Source organism: Schistocerca serialis, chromosome 6 (assembly GCF_023864345.2).
Source record: "Schistocerca serialis cubense isolate TAMUIC-IGC-003099 chromosome 6, iqSchSeri2.2, whole genome shotgun sequence".
NCBI classification, from domain to species: Eukaryota; Metazoa; Arthropoda; class Insecta; order Orthoptera; family Acrididae; genus Schistocerca; species Schistocerca serialis.
This window is the reverse complement of record NC_064643.1, coordinates 186782973-186799556: the sequence shown is the minus strand read 5'-3', so window position 1 is coordinate 186799556 and position 16584 is coordinate 186782973. Positions and strand designations below refer to the sequence as shown.

Sequence of the window (16584 nt, the reverse complement as noted above, 5' to 3'; positions counted from 1 at the left end):
AAGAACACAAGCAAATGCAAAATCGAAACTTTTATTATTTCTAATGCTTATCCCTCATATTTCCTGAACAATGAAACATCAGCAGAAGTCTTTTTCTCAGTTGCTATAGCTAAATTACATATTCATATTATCAAAAGGATAGTTAGTACTCATCATATCACGGAGATGCTGAGTCGCAGACAGGCACAACAAAAAGACTGTCACACAATAAGCTTTTGGCCAACAAGGCCTTTGTCAGAAATAGATGACAGACACGCACACACTACCACAGCCTCTGGCAACTGAAGTCACACTATGAGCAGCAACAGCAGTGCCTGATGGTAGAGGCAAATGGGTGGGAGAAAGGAGGCTTGGGCGGGCAGGGGGAGGGATAGCAGGGCAAGGGTGGGGGACAGTGACATGCTTCTGGGGAGCATGCAGGGATGAGATGAAGAGAGGGTAGGGCAGCTAACTGCAGTCAGGAGGTTAGAGGATGGGGGCGAAATTGGGAGCGGGATTGCGGAAAAGGAGAGAAGTAGAAAGACTGGGTGCATTGGTGGAAAAAATGGCTGTGTAGTGCTGGAATGGGAACAGGGAATGGGCTGGACGGGTGAGGACGATGATTAATGAAGGTTGATGCCAGGAGGGTTACAGGAAGATACGATATATTGCAGGGAGAGTTCTCACCTGTGCAATTCAGAAAAGCTGGTATTGGTCGGAAGGATCCATATGGCACAGGCTGTGAAGCAGTCATTGAAACAAAGAATGTCGTGTTTGGTGGCATGTTCGCCATCCCCCTGTAGGTCCGGGGGCTAGAAGAGGCCCGAGGTATTCCTGCCTGTCGTAAGAGGTGACTAAAAGGAGTTTCACACGTTTTGGCCTTTATATGATGGTCTCCTGTAGGATTTGACCTCCATTCTTCAATATTTTCCCGAAGAGCGAGCTAATTGGGGAAGGGTGCCTTACATGGTGCATTGTGTCCATCATGCATTGAGATCTGTAGCCCACTTTCTCGTCGTTGCATTGCAGTCCTGCCCATTCTCCTTCTCTTAGGCAAGGACACCTTCCTGGGTGCGTTTTCCACCACGCACTATGCAATGTCACTTTCTGTGTTGACGATGACCATGGACTACTTTGCACCTGATATCCAGCACGGTAGCCAGTCTGTTGTGGTGGGGCCGCCATGTACCCTGTTGGTTGTAGCTATGTATGCCAGTGGGTAGATGCCCATCCCCCTGGGGCATTTGGGCTCGTGGCAATGACCATCCTGCCAGGTGGCCTTTGCTGCGACTGGGTGGCACCCATGGGGAGGCCCTCTGGTCAGAGTGGGTGGCATCATGGCAGATGACTTGCGATGAAGCATAGTTCATCATCTCTTGTTGGTGGTGAAACATCTAAGCATTCACGAGCTTAATTCAGCACATTGAAGTATGACCCCAAATTGTTCCCCTCCCTGGCCACACCATGGGAGGAATGTCAAACTAAGGATGTCAGTGGATCTTATTCATCCCAGTACCCTGTATTTTAGAGAGCTGATAGGGAATCTTTCATGATGATGAAGCCTCAGTTTTTTGTTGAGCATTTAGAGGACAAGCTTGGGGAGCTGGAGGGCTTGTCCAGAATGAGATCTGGGTCAGTCTTGATCAAAACAGCATTCTCTGCTCAGTCCCCACGCGTTACTCACTTGTGAAAGTTGGGGAATGTTTCTGTAACCTTCACGCCCCATAAGAGCTTAAATATGGTCCAGGGTATCATATTTCACAGGGACCTTCTTTTGCAGCCTGATGATGAGCTGCATGTCAATTTAGAGTGGCGAGGTGTACATTTTGTCCAGCATGTCCACCAGGGTCCGAGCGATAATCAGGTTGCCACCGTTGTCTTCATCTTGGCCTTTGAGGGCGATACATTTCCCGATGTAATGTAAAGCCCTATATCCCTCCCCCAATGCGGTGCTTAAGTGCTGTGGAAGTTTGGCCGTATGTCTTCCCGCAGTACTTCCAGCATCACATTGAGATTGCGGATGCCCATCACATCCCAATATTCCATGTGCCCCACCTCCCATCTGTGTTCACTGCAGAGAGCACCATTTGCCTTGCTCACCAGACTGCAGGATTCTCCAGAAAGAAAAGAAACTCATGGAGTACAAGACCCTGGAACGACTGACCTACACTGAGGCTTAGAGAAAATTTGAACGCCTACATCCTGTGCGTATGACATCGTCGTACGCCGCCGCTACAACAGTTCTGGCACCATCAGCTCTGCCAACCCCAGCCACCTCTCAACGCTAGAAGACTACACCTGCCCCATGGATGAGGGGGAGGGGGAGGGGGGGGGGGGCATTTCCTTTCCTGTTACTCCTGTACTACCTACTTAGGGAGCACCCCACCCCTCCCCCCCAAACCAATGGGGACATCTGTCCCCACTTCTAAGCTGGAGAAGGGTAAGTCGTCTTCAGCTTCTCTCGCTAGGAAGGGGTCCCTTGGGTCACTCCCGTCCCAGGTTTCTGCTAGTGGGAAGGATGACACCCGCCAGTGGCTGAAGAGCCCAAAAGCAGCTGGTCGTAGGGCTTCAGGCTCATCCTCAGTCCTGGAGACCGAGCCAATGAAGACCTCCCAGCCAGGGAAACCCAAGGAACAGCGAGAGAAATCCAAAAAGAAAACCCCTAAGATCAAGGAAATTGCAGTGGCAACCACACCACCACTACCTACAAGCTCTGCATCTCAGGATGGGGTGGAGATTTTGGCGTCTGCTGAGGACCTAGATCTCGCCAGGCAATAAATCGGTGGCAGCAGGTTACTCTGAGGCATAAACTACCTCATTGAATATTCCATACGATCTCATGATGATGTCATTCTCCAGTGGAATTGCAGCGGTTTTTTCCACTGCCTGGCTGAGCTACGGCAGCTGTTAAGCTTCACACCTGCTATCTGCATTGCCCTCCAGGAAACCTGGTTCCTGACAATGCGGATCCCTGCCCTTGCGGATCCCTGCCCTCCGTGGCTATAACGGATATTACAGGAACCGTAGCGACTATAATCGAGTGTCAGGTGGAGTTTGCGTTTATGTCCTAAACTCCGTCTGTAGTGAACCTGTGCCCCTTCAAACCCCTCTTGAAACTGTGGCTGTCAGAGTAAGGATGACACAGGAAATAAGTATCTGCAATGTATATTTTCCTCCAGATGGTGCAGTACCCCCTGAAAGTATTAGCTGCACTGATTGATCAACTCCCTAAACCTTTCCCACTTTTAGGAGATGTTAATGCCCATAACCCCTTGTGGGGTGGCACTGTGCTTACTGGCCGAGGCACAGATGTCGAAACTTCACTGTCTCAGTTCGACCTCTGTCTCTTAAATACTGGGACGCCACACATTTCAGAGTGGCTCATGGTAGTTACTCGGCCATTGATTTATCAATTTGCAGCCCAGGACTTCTCCCATCTATCCATTGGAGAGCACATGACGACCTGTGTGGTAGTGACCACTTCCCCATCTTCCTATCACTGCCCCAGCATCAGGCCCATGGATGCATGCCCAGATGGGATTTAAACAAGGCGGACTGGGAAACTTTCACCTCTGCTGTTACTGTTGAATCTCCCCCACACAGTAACGTTGATGTAATGGTTGAGAATGTGACTACAACAATTGTTTCTGCGGCAGAAAATGCGATCCCACTTTAGCATGCCCGAGGCCTAAGGCAGTCCCTTGGTGGCTGCCGGAAGTCGCTGAAGCAATTAAGGAGCGCCGGCAAGCTCTACAGTGGCATAAGCAGCACTCTTCCCTGGAGCACCTCATAGCCTGTAAACGGTTCTGTGCCCGCATTTGCCATCTTATCAAACGACAGAAGCACGAGTGTTGGGAGAGATAGTGCTTGACCATTGGGTGCCATATGTCACCTTCCCAAGTCTGGGCAAAGATCAAACTCTTAGGGTACCAGATCGCAACAGGTGTTCCTAGTGTTACTATAAATGGCGTGTTATCTACCGACGCAAACGCGATTGCCGAGCACTTTGCTCGAGCCTCTGCAGCGGAGAATTACCCCCCCCCCCCCCCCCCCCAGCCTTTCGCACTCTCAAACGGCGGCTGGAAGGGTATGTCCTCTCATTCACTACACACCACTGCGAATCCTATAACGCCCCATTTAGAGTGGGAGCTCCTCAGTGCCCTTGCACATTGCCCCGACACAGCTCCTGGGTCTGATAGGATCCACAGCCAGATGATTAGACATCTCTCATCTGACTACAAGTGACATCTCCTCATTGTTTTCAACCGGATCTGGTGCGATGCCATCTTTCCATCACAATGGTGGGAGAGCACCATCATTCTAGTGCTCAAACCCGGTAAAAACCTGCTTGATGTGGATAGCTATCAGCCCATCAGACTCACCAACATTCTTTGTAAGCTGCTGAAATGTATGGTATGTCGGCGGTTGTGCCCCTCGAGTCTGCCATCTGAACAGCCTTTTGCAAATGGCAGCACCTGGTTGCCGTCTTTTTTTACTTATGTAAAGCGTACGACACGACCTGGCGACATCGTATCCTTGCCGCATTGTATGAGTGGGGTCTCCGAGACCTGCTCCCGATTTTTATCCTAAACTTCCTGCCACTCGGTAATTTTTGTGTCCAAGTTGGTGCCTTCGATATTTCCATCCATATCCAGCAGAATGGAGTCCCGCAGGGCTCTGTATTGAGTGTGTCTGTATTTTTAGTGGTCATTAACGGTCTAGCAGCAGCTGTAGGGCCCTCCGTCTCACCTTCTCTGTATGCAGACGACTTCTGCATCTCGTACTGCTGCTCCAGTACTGGTGTTGCTGAGCGTCGCCTGCAAGGAGCCATGCACAAGGCGCAGTCATGAGCTCTAGCCCATGTCTTCCAGTTTTCAGCCCCAAAGTCATGTGTCGTGCACTTCTGTCGGCACTGTACCATTCATCCGGACCCAGAATGTTACCTTAATGACAATCCACTCACTGTAGTGGAGACATATCGATTCTTAGAACTGGTTTTCGGTGCTGGACTGACTTGGCTTCCTCATCTTTGTCAGCCTAAGCAGAAGTGCTGGTAACATCTCAATCACCTCCGTTGCCTGAGCAATGCCAATTGGCGTGCAGATCACTCTACACTGCTGCGGCTCTACAGATCCCTTGTCCAACCCCGAATTGACTGAGGAGTGTGGTTTATGGTTCGGCAGTGCCCTCAGCATTGCATTTACTCGACCCGGTGCACCACTGGGGGGTTAGACTAACGACAGTAGCTTTTAGGACATGTCCAGTGACCAGCATACTGGTGGAGGCTGTGGTCCCTCCATTGCAGATCAGACGTGCACAACTGCTCACCAGTTATGCAGCACACATTCATAGTTATCCTGAGCATCCGAATTACAGTCTCCTTTTCCCACCCACAGAAGTCCATCTCCTGCATCGGCGGCCCAAGTCGGGGCTAACGATTGCAGTTCGCGTGCGGGCCCTTCTCTCCGAACTGGAGTCCTTCCCTTTACCACCTCTACTTGTGGTCTGTTCATGTATGCCTCCATGGTATACGCCTCAGCTGCAGCTTCGTCTGGGCCTTTCACGTGGCCCTAAGGACTCCGTTAACCCCACGGCTCTCCGCTGCTCTCGATTCTTGACGTGTTCTGGGGCTCTGAAGGGGTTTACACCGATGGGTCGATGGCTGATGGTCACATTGGCTTTGCCTACGTTCACGGCAGCCATATTGAACAGCATTCCTTATTCGATGGCTGCAGTGTATTCACTTCAGAGCTGGTGACCATTTCTCAAGCACTTAAATATCTCTGTTCATGCCCTTGGGAGACTTTTCTTTTAGGTACTGACTCCTTGAGCAGCCTGAAAACTATCGACGAGTGCTACCCTGGTCATCCTTTGGTAGTGTCAGTCCAGCAGTCCATCTATGCCTTGGAACGGTCCAGTCATTCATTGGTGTTTCTCTGGACCCCTGGTCACGTTGGAATCCCAGGAAATGAACTTACTGACAGGTTGGCCAAACAGGCTACACGGAAACTCCTTCTGGAGATGGGGATCCCCGCAATTGACCTGCGTTCGTTATTACGCCACAAGGTTTTTCAGCTTTAGGAGACGGAATGGCAAAATCTCAGTACACACAACAAACTGTGAGCCATTAAGGGGACCACGAATGTGTGGAAGTCCTCAATGAGGGCCTCTCGCAGGGACTCCATGGTTCTCTGCCGGCTCTGCACTGGTCATGCCTGGGGGACCCACAGCTACCTCCTGCGCCGTGAAGACCCACCTCAACATCGGTGCGGCGCCCGGTTGACAGTGGCCCGAGGGTGGGTTTTGTCATTCGATCTGAGTTTCAGCTCATGTTCTTTGTCCCACTGTGTCCTCCACCCTAGTGCTTTTAGGGTGGAGGTTTTAATGTTTTGTAGGGTGGCTGGCTTTTCCTTTTTATTTTCGTGGTCGGCCAGCCACTACTATCTGCTTCCTTGTTTTACTCTCTTGTAACTGTTTCTTGCATCTCTCTGTTGTTTTCATGTCCTCTTTTGTTTCTTTTAGTGTTCATAGCCTTTCCTTCGTTCTTGTCTTTCCTTTCTTTCCGTTTTGGGTTATGTGTCTCGTCGGTTTTATTCTCACACTTGTGGCATTGTTTTATTAGGAACAAGGAACCGATGACCTTGTAGTTTCGTCCCTTTCCCCCTCTTTTGAACCAACCAACCATCCAACCATGTTCGGCAACAGGGTGGTCCACTTGGTTTCTTGGCCACAGTTTGTCGGTAGCCATTAATGCAGACAGACAGCTTGTTGATTGTCATGCCCAAATAGAATGTAGAACAGTGGTTGCAGCTTAGCTAGTAAATCACGTGGTTAGTTTCACAGGTAGCCCTGCCTTTGATGGATAGGTGATGTTTGTGACCAGACTGGAGTAGGTTGTGCTGGTTGGAGGATAATGGGACAGGTCTTGCATCTAGGCCTATTACAGGGCTATGAGCCATGAGGTAGGGGGTTGGGAGTAGTGTCTGTGTAGCATTCAATAGTGGTAAGGCCATGGGCATTACGGATGTTATGTAAAGGGAGATGGCATCAATAGTGACGAGCTTGGCACCAAATGGTAAAGGGACAGGAACTGTTGGGTGTTGGTGGAGAAAATGGTTGGTATCTTTTATATAGGAGGCCAGGTTCTGGGTAATAGGCAGAGATTCTCTTAATGGAGGCACAGTAACCAGCCACAATGGGGTGTCCTGGGTGGTAGGGTTTATGGACTTTAGGAAGCATGTCAAAGGTAGGAGTGTGGGGAATGGTAGGGGTGAAGAGAGAGATGGACTTGGGGGAGAGGCTCTGGGATGGTCCTAAGGGTTTGAGGAGAGATTGGCAGGGTGTATACGACCCGGGACAACCGGGAGATCCGGGAAAAACACGGGAATTTTTTCTTCCGGGAGAAAACTGGGAAAAACCCGGGAATTGTTTAGAATTCCAGGAATTTTTCATTGTTTTAATTTTCAGTTAAATTTTTGTGATTTTGACTGCTAAGAACCAATACTCTAACAAAGGATATTACTGTATCCCGCTAGAGCAGAATAATACTGTAGTAACAAAACATGAACGAGAGGAAAAAAAACGAAAATAAAACTTAAGTTGCAAAGGAAATGCGCAGTATACAACAACAAAACAATGCTCCTACAAGCGTCTGTGAACAGCAGTGCGTCAAAGGCTTCAGGAAGGCTATGCAATGCTTTATAACAACAAATTGCCTCCGAAGAGCGTGACGTGACAACTGTTTAAATTAGATTCGTTTGAGCAGTTGCGGGCGGGCTCTTGCGCATACGCAGGTGAGTCGCCTATGAGTAGTACCTTCTCCCGCTTCTGGTTACAGAAGTGTGGCTGGGCGCCACTACTTAATTTTGCCCGGTTCGGAAATAAAGTAAAACTGGGGCTGATGCACAGAGCAGTCTGAGTTGTGGTGGGGAGGTGGGTCGTCTCCACGTGATCTGTGTTTACATTCAGTAATTTTGTTGTTTCCTCTTCGTTTATTGTTCTCACGTTAAATGATAACAAAACGGATTTTTGTGGCCGGGAGCTATCAAATGAATTAAAATACGTGCGCGTAATTACGGAAGACTAAAATATGTTGTTAGTTTCAGATTTTATTCCCACCTTTCTGACAGTCAAACATTAATTGCCTTACAGAACAGTGAAGCTATTTTTGCCGGTTGGCTAAAGATATTAGGTTTTTGCTAATCTTTTCTGCCGAGGCAGTCAATTTATTTGATGCGAAGTGTTTAATAATTTCACACTACTGGCTAGTTTCTACCGTTCGCTGCATTTCAAGTGCACGTATGGCATTATGCCATAATAAAGTACTGGTACTCCAAGAAAATGTACATACAAATGTGCATTTTAAGCCGAATTATGCCTTTTTGTATGGTTGACGAAATTCCGACGCTCTTGAAGTATTCTCTTTTGTATTTTTTCTTTTATGACATAATGTAAGATCTTTTAACGTTTTACACGTACGAACATATGGGCTTCCTGCGTCATCGTAGCTGCGCAGGCGCGGTGACGCCTGTTATCTGGCACTCCCTTGCAACTCCTGAAACGAACCTACTTCTAACAGGTCGCGGGAAAATATTGCGAATGGTGGTTTGAAAAGCGTTACATTCAAAGCAGGTTTCCTTTTGCGCAAGATAAACTATGTGCGAGATGTACGATGAATTAATCACAAAGCGTTTGACTCTCGTTTAAAAATCAACTGTTTGAGGATGACCATTTAGAAGAATGAGAGCCCAGAACATACATTTACGTCTTTATTAAAAATTTTACTGGGACGTTTGTGTGATATATCTTAAAGTGTAACACGCGCAAAAAAGATCAACATTATATGTGGAAGCTTAGCTTCTCTTCCAGCTTATTAATCTTTAAAGACCAATATTATATGTGAATTCTATGTATATAAATTTAAACCTTTAACGTTTATAATTTGTGTGTTCGTGCTACTGGAGAGTGATCTTGCTACTGGCTGACTACATCACCTGTCCTATGCTGTCATCAGCTCGCGAGATCACGTGACATGAGCTATGACTGGCTTACAAAAGTGCATCGCAATCTTGATTTCAATGCTTCGGAAAGTGACATACGGTGTTTGGTGGAATTCAAATACCTTCGTAATACGAAAATATGCAGCGTACATGTTGCTGCACTTCAAAGGTCTTTCAAAACGTGTTTTTTCCCCCCTGAGTTTCGTTTTCTAAAGCGCCCGGAAATTTTACGTCAGTATATAAAACCATAAACATTCAAAGGATTGATGAGTTTTTCAGTGCCGAGGAAGAATATACTGTCACTTAACATGGAAAAAGTGTATTTTCACCTGGGAGAAAGTGTGTTTTTAACCGGGAAATCCTGGATTTTTTTTTTTCCTTGTTCATGTGTACACCCTGACTGGAGATCCTGCTGGATTTCTGGAATGGGGTCACTGTGGCAAGGTTTGTAGGTTGGTGTATCTGGCACATGGCAGAGTCCTTACAGTTCAAAGCAACAGTGGTGGAGCCTTTGTCAGCAGGTAGGATTATAAGGTCGGGATCAGTTTTGAGATGGTGGACTGCAGTTCTTTCTGCAGATGAAAGGTCAGTTTGCATGTTGAGGGATTTGGGGAATGATGGTGAGGCAAGGTTCAAGATTAATAAATTCTGGAAAGTTAACAGGGGGTGATTTGGGGGCAATGGGGCTGGATCACAGTTGGATGGAGGAGTGAATGGAGTCGGGCGTGGTTGAATATTGGACTTCGGTTGAGTCTCATTAGTAGGTTTTCCACTGTAGTGACCGGGAGAAGGAAAGAAGGTCTTGAACAAGTCCTGCGTGATTGAGTTTGGGAGTGGGGCAAAAGGTGAGGCGTTTGGAAGGGACTAAAGAAGGTCTTCAACAAGTCCTGCGTGACTGAGTTTGGGAGTGGGGCAAAAGGTGAGGCGTTTGGAAGGGACTGATATTTCTACGGCTTTTGGAGGAAAGGCTCATGACTTTGTTTCAGGTCTGTTTAGGGTCTGGATTCTGTATGGTGGTGGGAGAGTGTTTTGGAGAGAGGGGTGAATGTAGTAGATCTGCGAGACAAGGTTTGTCAGCTAGATGTTGACCTCCATCTCGATGATGACTACATCAGTACCTCTGTTCATACAAACCTACTAACCACCAGCAATATCTCCACTCTGACAGCTGCCACCTGTTCCATACCCGTAATCACCTGTGGTCATCGCATCTGCAGTGATGAGCAGTCCCTATTGAAATATACTGAAGATCTCACTGAAGCTTTCACAGGTCGTAATTATCCTCCCAACCTTGTACGAAAGCATATCTCCCATGCCTTATCTTTCCAGTCACTCACCACCTCCCAAACACCCACCATGTGGCCACAGAGGAGCATTCCTCTCATAACCCAGTACCACCCATGGCTGGAGCAACTGAATTACTTTCTCCACCAGGGTTTTTGACTACCTCTCATCGTGCCCTGAGATGGGTAATGTCCTGCCCACTATCCTTCCCACCTGTCCCACAATGGTATCCTGCTGTCTACACAACATACTCGTCCATCCCTACACAACTCCTGCTCCCAACCCCCTACCTCATGGCTCATATCCCTGTAATAGACCTAGATGCAAGACCTATCCCATTATCCTCCAACCAGCACGACCTACTCCAGTCTGGTCACAAACATCACCTATCCCATCAAAGGCAGGGCTACCTGTGAAACCAACCATGTGATCTACAAGCTAAGCTGCAACCAATGTACTGCATTCTATTTGGGCATGACAACCAACAAGCTGTTGCCGCATTAATGACCGCCGACAAAATGTGACCAAGAAACAAGCAGACCACCTTGTTGCCGAACTTGCCACCAAACATGACATTCTTCATTTCAATGACTGCTTCACAACCTGTGTCATATGGATCCTTCCCACTGACACCAGCTTTTCTGAATTGCACAGGTGAGAACTCTCTCTGCAATATATCCTACATTCCTGTAACCCACCTGGCCTCAATATTCATTAGTCATTGTCCTCACCCATCTAGCCCTTTCCCTGTTCCCATTTTATTTCTCTCCTTTTCCGCTACCCTCACCCCCACCCCATTTCTCCTTTTCCGCTACCCTCAACCCCCACTCCATCCTCCTTACCCCCAGCCAATTGCCTCTCCCATCATGCACTGCTGCTGCTCACAGTGTGGCTTCAGCTATCGGAGGCTGTGGTCACACATGTGTAAGTTACATTTGTGTGTGTGTGTGTGTGTGTGTGTGTGTGTGTGTGTGTTTTTACAAAGACCTTGTTGACCAAAAGCTTATTGTGTGACGTGTGTGTCATCTCTTTTTGACAAAGGCCTTGTCGGCTGAGAGCTTATTGTGTGACAGTCTTTTTGTTGTGTCTTCCTGCGACTGAGCATCTCCGCTATAGGATGAGTAGCAACTATCCTTTTCATAATATTGTTACATTCTAGCCTGGATTTTCCGATGTTTAAAGTACATTTTTAGTGGAATGTTATGTTATAGTCTTTCAGACATATATGTGCTAAACGTATCATTCACACTTTAAAAGTATAAATACAATTTATTTGCAAGAAATCCTTGTATCAGCAATAGATGTGGGCAGTATGTGGACAGCTAGTAGTGAAACAGGTTACACAGTGTCACCAAAATAGTTAACAGTAGGCTCCTGCCTTACAAAGATCAAAATGTAAAATGAGTTTGGTCACCATTGCACATCATATAGACATAGGTTGCAACTACAGTAAGGTCATTGAGTCTTTACTTCAGGTACATCATATTCCATGGATTCCCTGGGAAGAATTCTGTAGGGTATAGAAATAAGTCAAGAATGTGTATTTTATTTATGTGCAATTCAAATGAAATAATTTTGTGAGGGAATATAATTTACAGTGTTATATTAATTACACAGCAAACTTCCTGATTATTCAGTTACCGATTATCTTAGCGTAGTTATGTGAATTTTGGGAAAAATACCAATGAAGGATGAAGCGTTGTTATAATTAGAAAAAAACTTTCATTTACAGTACAAATTACTGATTGTGAAGATGTAGGTGATAAAAACTTCTGCAAGTGCTTAAAACAGCAATGGCTCAAAAATTGGATTTAAGTAGTAAAGCAATGTAGATATAATAAACAAATTGTGTTTGGTAGAAGAAGAAGAAGAAGAAGAAGAAGAAGAAGAAGGTGACAACAATGAGATCACGGGACCCATTGCCAAAGACACTGAGGTACTGAAATGTATTGATCTGATATTAAAGTACACAGGACAGAATTTGTTTGGCTATAAGACTACCAGGTGTATGAAAAGCAAACTCTTGACAGTTATTTCTCAAAAGTGAACTGAAAGCAAACACTATGAAATTTAGTTTGCATTAAGTGTAATTTTTCGAATAAGTCAGAGTTTCTGTTGAGTAACTGTAAATTGTGCTGGTAGTTTTGTAGCTTTCAAATGTTAAGTGTTGCGTGCTTTGTAATTACAGTAAATAGCAGCTTATGGGGAAAACATGTTGATTATATGAGGTGCGATCAAAAGACATGGTGAATAATTTTATTAGCAACAAAGTAAGAAGCTTACAGGGAGTTTGATTTAATCTCCTTCAAAGTAGCACTGGTCTTCAATAATAATGCTCTCATCACAATGTGGAATCTATCACTGGAAGCATTTTTGGAAATCTTCTATTGGAAAGCATCCAGTTGCCCTGCCATGGCCCTCTCAATGTCAGGAATGGTGTCAAAACATTTTCCTTTAAGAACAGTTCTAATTGTTGGGAAGAGGCAGGAATCCGATGGTGCTAAACTGGTGGGTAAGGCGGATGTGAGCAGACAAGAACACTTTCTTCAGCCAAAAACTCGTGAATCAGAAAAAAGAGCTGACACACCGCATTGTTGTGATAAGCTAGCCATTAGTCCATTTTTCAGAAATTTTTCTTCATATGTTGTTTTGCATATGTTGCAGTACACCCTTGTAAAACTCTTCATTTACAGTTATTCCCCATGGAATAAACTGTAATAGTGCTACACCCTCAATAAAAAAAAGAGAGAGAGAGAGAGAGAGAGAGAAAATGAACATGACTTTGATATTTGGTTTTAACTAACGATATTTGGTTTTAACTAACGTGCCTTTTTAGGCCGAGGAGACTCACCGATTTCTGGTAACTTAGAATTTTTTTGTCTGGGTGGTACCCATAGACCCAAATTTCATCTCCAGTTACAGTTCTGGACATGTAGTCCATATCTGAATTAAGACAATCGTACAAATCCATACAAACTGAAACATGATTTTTCATCAGTTTGTCACTCAGAAGTCTGAGAAGAAATTTTGCATTTGTCTCATTTGCAAAAAAAAATGAGTTAAAATGCTTTACACAGACCTGTACGAAGTGATAAGTTTTTCAGTAAGCTCTTGAATAGTTATTTGCATTTCTGAACAAACAATTTTTGCTAGTTTTTGCTCATTTTCTTCTGTTTCTGAGATTAATGGATGTCACAAACATTGCTCATCTCCTACCAGTTCATTTTCGCTTTTAAATCTCTCTTACCACCTCTTAACAGTCTTCAAAGTTACATCATTACCACCATACACCAGTTTCAAAATTTCTTAGTTTCTATGCAGTTTTTTTGTAACTTTAAACAGAACTCAATGTTCATGTGTTGTTTGAAACAGAATAAAGACAACCTCACTCTTATCTCTAGATATTGATTGAAAAGTCAAAACATGTCCCAACTTGACGCCGCTTGGTTTTGTTTATTACACTATCAGACAAATTACTTCAAATAGTTGTAGTGTCAGCAGCTGCTGCTAAAAAAAATTCTTTCACTGTATTTTTCTATCACACCTTGTACGTGTTTTTTGGTTAGCCGTCCAGTTTTGCATCCGCATTGTGCCACATAATCGGACCTTGCTGTATTATAATCTAATACAATAACTACAAGAGTTTCTGTGAAGGTGCTCTTCAATGGTGTAGAAGGAGTTTCCACTAGAATGTTCTTTAATTCCGTGTTACATCTCACGACAGTATCATCAACTTATTTTAATTCCATGACAGATTGTTGAGCACTTTTGTAGCCCTGTATCTGAGTCCTTGCTGTATTAATAATAAATCTTTAAAGTCTGTGTAGAGGTTGTTTTTGGTTCCAGTGTTATAGGCACAACTTTGGATGATTTTTTAAAGAAAAGACCAGAATTGGTAATATGAATGACATGAATGAATATATTTATTTAACTGTATAGATAAAAAATCTTACTCACCAAGTGGCAGCAGAACACACACAAGACTGTTGTGATTGGCAAGCTTTCAGAGCCAGTGGCTCCTCCTTCAGGCTGAAGGGTTGAAGGGGAAGGAAGAAGGGTGATGGAAAAGGACTGCAAAGGTCTAAGAAAAGGGGTAGATTTTGGGAAAGTCACCCAGAACCACGGGTCAGGGGAGACTTAAGTATGGGATGAGAAGGAAAGTCTTTCGTTATCATCCCGTATGGTAAGTCTCCCCTTACCCACAGTTCTGGGTGACTTTCCCAAAATCTACCCCTTTTCCTAGACCTCTCCAGTCCTTTTCCTTCACCCTTCCCCTTCAACCCTTCTGCCTGAAGAAGGAGCCACTGGCTCAGAAAGCTTGCCAATCACAACAGTCTTTTTTGTGTGTGTTCTGCTGCCCCTTATGAGTAGATTTTTGTCTCTACCCAGTTAAATCATTTTATCAATAATTAATGAATAGTGAAAGAGTTGTTAAAATACTACAGTTCTGAAGAGTGCTTGGCAGGATATTCTGTATTTAACTTCAGATGTAATTCATGTAAAACGCTTCTGTATTCTGAAAACATTATCTTTACAAGTTGAGCTCCTAAAAAAATCTAGCATGACTCATTAATACAGACCAGAAAAATTCATATTTTGTGCTAAGTGTGAAATAGATGCAAATTTTGCCTCAAAATGCAAAAATACAAAATTACTTAATAGACACTATTTCATAGCTAATTGTATCCAGATGAATGTTTTACCACAGACAGTCTGAAATTGCTTTGTTTTCTGCATATAATGTAAACAACTTTCTGTTACTGGTGTTGTACATCATCTGACAAAGCCCATTTTGGAAAGATAATGTGAATAAAAACATTTTTGCAAAATAAAAGGTCCATAATCACAATGACGATGTATCAGTGCGCTCAATGTTATGGTACCAAGCTAACAGTGGGCAGTTGAGTGGTCTATTTAAGATAATGACCGTGTAATGCAACATAGTACTCAGCTGTGGGACCTAGCATATTATAACGAAAAACGCGTATGTTTGTTTGTTAGCCAAAGTTCAAAAGTTGGTATGCGGACACTTAACATGGCAAATTGGATGGAGGATGTTTTGAACTGTGGTTACATGGAATACCGCTAGAGGTCAGGCCTGAATTAAGTCAACCTCAACAAGGAATTGCGTGGTAACCATTCCCAAATGTTTTGTGTTGTGCGTTGCTTATTATTTTATTTTCTTATTTTTAAATGAGTGAAGTGACTACCCTAGCCTAACACGGTTTTAGATTGCGACCTATACAACGTCAGAAGAGATAGGCAACCCTTGTGGTGATGTGTGAGTTCTGCTTTCACAAAACACAAGGTGTAGGCTGCTGCCTTGTGATAGGGAGGCAGGGGTCATTCCTCTGCACAGCTTGTCTAGTGGTCCAAATTCTAGTTTGTTTACTCTTGTGGCCATATGTCGCTATCGCCTATAGTGCTCACACTCAGCTCTATAACTATTGGGAAACAAAGGCTGTCTCATTTTTGACTGTGCGAAAATTTTTCCACTTATGTTACAATAGTTACTTTTGTTTCTACTTCCATACAAAGTGCCTTGTCAGTTCTGTGTGTAGTGTTGTCAAGCTTGGGTTGCACAGTTATGAATGCACATAAAAGGTCAAAAGTCTGCAGCTTTTATAAGCACCACATTGGGCTGGAAAACATGAATAATGTCCAGAAACACCTTCAGTTGGAGATGCATTCAGTTCACTAGCAGGAAAATGCTACTGCCTTTCAGCAGAAAAATCATTTTTTGAAAGCTTGAATACAGTCAAAGAAAAGAGAGGTCATTTTGGAAGAAACAGGTGTTGAAGTTTTTGCAAAAAATAAAAATTTCAGTTAAAAAGTTCTCAGTGCGCTCTTTTTTTAAACAGCCAGTTTGTTTTCATTCATGTAGCATGACAACTTTTTAACTTTGTGCGTCTGATCATTTACAGACAAAAGCAACATGTGAATTTCAACGAAATACGTGAATTTTGCAAAAAAATAGATTCTAATTTTGCCAAGAATAGATGCTACAGTTTGTGTTTTTCACTGACTAATGAATGCAAAAGCACAAAATAAACTGATTTTGTCATTTTTGAACCACATGTAGCTGTAATCATGCAAACTGCAGTTGAAACTAAACTAAAGCACTTAATTAATTCTCGGATGTGGGATTTCCAATTAAGATTGTGATCCACCCATAATCACCAAACCTGAACACTGGATACTTTTCATATTCCATTGTGTGAACAGATGATTTCCACACTGTTCAAAGCTCTGTAAAAGTACTGAATTGTATGTACATGATGGTGTCAAAATTTACTGGTAATCTTGTATAGCTATATTGTGC

The 16584-nt window shown here is 44.2% G+C and overlaps 1 protein-coding gene across 1 annotated transcript in view; it reads left to right on the top strand.

Moving 5' to 3' along the window:
- Positions 1-16584, top strand: part of LOC126484085 (ras-related protein Rab-43) — a 66778-nt gene that overhangs the window by 32847 nt on the left and 17347 nt on the right. The window lies entirely within an intron of this gene.